The sequence below is a fragment of the Notamacropus eugenii genome, chromosome 5, assembly GCF_028372415.1.
Source record: "Notamacropus eugenii isolate mMacEug1 chromosome 5, mMacEug1.pri_v2, whole genome shotgun sequence".
Lineage (NCBI taxonomy): Eukaryota > Metazoa > Chordata > Mammalia > Diprotodontia > Macropodidae > Notamacropus > Notamacropus eugenii.
This window is the reverse complement of record NC_092876.1, coordinates 376,240,464-376,244,184: the sequence shown is the minus strand read 5'-3', so window position 1 is coordinate 376,244,184 and position 3,721 is coordinate 376,240,464. Positions and strand designations below refer to the sequence as shown.

General features: G+C 39.0%; 1 pseudogene; it reads left to right on the top strand.

Annotated features, from left to right (window-relative positions):
* Nucleotides 1–1,663: 1,663 nt before the first annotated feature.
* LOC140506780 (L-lactate dehydrogenase A chain pseudogene) lies at nt 1,664–3,313 on the top strand (annotated as a pseudogene).
* The last annotated feature ends 408 nt before the right edge of the window (nt 3,314–3,721 follow it).

The window sequence follows — 3,721 nt, the reverse complement described above, 5'->3', positions numbered from 1 at the left end:
TCCCCCATTCAAAAGGTTAATGAATTCAACATTTTAAACTTTTGAAACTTGATTTAGTCATATTTATGCATGGTGCATAAATATGCACCATGTAGCTGCATCTTATGACAAATCTTCAAAAGCTAAACTTTCTTCTCCATAGAAAGGAACTCCATTTTTCTTGCATATTTCTTAGTCATGGACCCTTTTGTTCCTGTTATAAACTGGTCATATTAGCATTACATTCTCAGAATGTGCAAAGGACTACTGTGCTAGAATATTGGTGGATTGCCAAAGTGACTTTCATCCTAAAAAATGACACCAATAAAGACTCTTGGAAAGCTAGAATAGTAGGTCTAACTTTCACATAAGGCACATTTCTGAGACCTGTAATATAGTAAGACCAATGAATACTTGAATGATTGTCCTAAAGGGAAGTAAATTTACAAAATCTATAAGCATAGTAAAGGACTTATAAATAATTGCTGTTTATTTGGCTTCTGAAAGGGAAGTCATGTCTGAATAATCTGGTAGTATTTTATAGAATAAATATGTTTGTATTATATTCCACAAAAAATTAAAGCTATTTTAAAAATTAGAATCAGTTTTGAGCTAGAGGAAAAGTTTCATCACGAATAGAAAATTGGGAACAAAAGATAGATGTGAATAAATACTCCTTTGAGTACCAAAGTCTAAGTCACTAAATGGCCTGAATATCAGTGCTAGGGTCAGTATTGTTAGATAAATTTATAAATATTATTGATGTCTGAGATAATTGGTAAGTAGAAATCGGTAGAATCACGAATGTATATTGAAAAATCTTCAAATGATTATGTTACTTTTCTTACACCTCAAAGGGTTATAAATCTAGAAGGAGCTTCAGGAACAGTCTAGTCCAATGAACTCAATCTACCTGTATTTCCATATAATTGATTTAATTTGTAGTCTTTTGTATTTTATTATGTGCATTTAAAAAATTCATGATTTGAGACTTCTGGAGGCAAAACCAAAATGGTGGAATAGAAGCACTCAGTTGAACTCTCCCAATATTCCCCTCCAAAGAACTTTAAAATAATGCCTTAAGTTGAACTCTGGATTGACAGTCAACAAAAGGTTCGGTGAGACTTTCTTCCAGTCCAAGACAACTAAGAAGGTAAGAAAGAGAAATATGTGACATCTGGATAGAGGCTGGTCCAGAGTCCATGTGGATGAAATATGACTGGTAGGACTACATGGTGGTAACAGAAGCAGCAGTAGCTGTGGGAGTTTTTAAAGCAAAGGTGTTGAGGGATCCTGACAATTGGTCAGAAAGAGAACAAAGGGAATCCATTTGAGAGCACTGAACATAGGACTAGATCTGTTTAGCAAATCCAGTACCTTTACTCACTTCTGGATAAGAGTTCAAAGGTGGAGAGGAGCAATTTTGCAAGAGGGAGCAAAAGCCCTAAGGAGCAATATTGCTTTTGGTCACAAGGGGGCAGGGGGCTTGAGGAGTAGTATCAAATTTAATCCCAAGGGATCAGGGATCCTTCCTTGGTAAGGACCAGAGTGTAGACCAGAATAGCAATGACCACACCTTTCCCCAAGTTGCACCTCCTTAGAAGCATCAAAAACTTTCAACCTCCTAGAACTAGCTCTGAAAACAACAGTGCAAAAAAGCCTGAAACTTGGTGCGAGCCTGGGAGCAGCAACCTCTCATCTATCTCAGAACTTTCGCAGCCTGACCAGCTATCCCCCCAGCTACCCTCCAAAATGGCATCAACTGTCAAGGATCAGCTTATCTTGAATGTCCTAAAGGAGGACCAGGTTCCCCAGAACAAGATCACTGTTGTTGGGGTTGGTGCAGTTGGCATGGCATGTGCCATTAGTGTCTTAACAAAGGAATTGGCGGATGAACTTGCCCTAGTTGATGTAATAGAAGACAAACTAAAGGGAGAGATGATGGATCTCCAGCATGGCAGCCTTTTCGTCAAAACGCCAAAGATTGTTTCTGGCAAAGACTACAGTGTGACTGCAAACTCAAAGCTGGTCATTGTTATGGCTGGGGCACGTCAACAAGAGGGAGAAAGTCGTCTTAATTTGGTCCAGCGTAATGTGAATATCTTTAAATTCATCATTCCTAATATTGTTAAATACAGCCCTAATTGCAAGCTGCTTATTGTTTCCAATCCAGTGGATATTTTGACATATGTGGCCTGGAAGCTAAGTGGCTTTCCTAAAAACCGTGTTATTGGAAGTGGTTCCAATCTGGATTCTGCCCGTTTCCGTTACCTAATGGGGGAGAGACTTGGTGTCCATTCTTTAAGTTGTCATGGATGGGTCCTTGGGGAACATGGAGACTCCAGTGTTCCTGTGTGGAGTGGTGTAAATCTTGCTGGTGTGTCTCTAAAGAACCTTCATCCTTCTTTGGGAACTGATTCTGATGCAGAAAATTGGAAAGATGTTCATAAACAGGTGGTTGAAAGTGCTTATGAGGTAATCAAACTGAAGGGCTACACTTCCTGGGCCATTGGTTTGTCTGTGGCAGATCTGGCAGAAAGCATTATGAAGAATCTTAGGAGAGTGCATCCAATTTCCACCATGATTAAGGGCCTATATGGCATTAAAGAGGATGTCTTCCTTAGTGTCCCATGTGTCTTGGGGCAGAATGGCATTTCAGATGTGGTAAAGGTCAACCTGAATCCGGAGGAGGAGAGCCGTTTAAAGAAGAGTGAAGATACTCTTTGGGGAATCCAGAAGGGGCTGCAATTTTAAAGCCTTTGAATGTGCTACCATAAAGAGAACAGGACAGGGGTTGAGGGGTTATGTATGATCTGCTTCTCAGATAGACCAAATCCTTCCTCTGATTAGCGACTAAACACCAGAAGTGTAAAACCTGTGAACATACTCTAGTTTCTTCCTAAAGTTAGAAATGGGGAATAGAACCCTGTTGTAGTTTGCATATGATGCTGAATATGACCTGTATAGTCTCAGTGGTTGGTGTCAAGCAGAGCCAGTGGCCCACAGGTATATAAACTACCTGCTTTGTATGTAGGTGCTACAAGTTCCCTTAGGTCCAGAAGACAACACTCCTGGATACAAAACACCATACAGTAGTAATTCTTTATTGATGCATTGATTACCTTTGTGCCTCCCCTCCATTAGGGCACTACAGCATGGCCCCCATGTATCACCTTTCTAGAGGACCTGATTTTGTCTGCCTATATACATGTATATATATAAATAGCTGTAAATTTCCATATTATATAAAAAGATCTGTATGTGTACAACAACACAACCAATTCCTCAAGTGTCATACTAACCCTAAATACTGAATAAACAACAAATAACTGAAAAAAAATAATAATAATAATAAAAGAATAAAAAAAAAAAGCCTGAAACTTGAAATAGTGTTCTCCACTTCCACACTGGGAAGAAGCCAATTTTAACATAAGGCTCAAAATCAAGAAATAGAATGGGAAAAAAAGAATCTGACCATAACAAGCTTCTATGGAGACAGAGACGAAGATGCAAGCTCAGAAGAAGACAATAAAGACAAATGTCTGAACAGAAAAAAAAAAAATTGGACACAAGACCAACAAGAATTCTGGAAAGATGTAAAAAACTATTTCCAGGGGGTGACAGACCCAACATTGTGGAGTAGAAGCAGAGATGTTAGAGCTCTCCCCACAAACACCTCAAAAAACCTGTAAAAATGACTCTAACAAATGCCAGACCAGCAGAAGTCACAAAATGACAGACT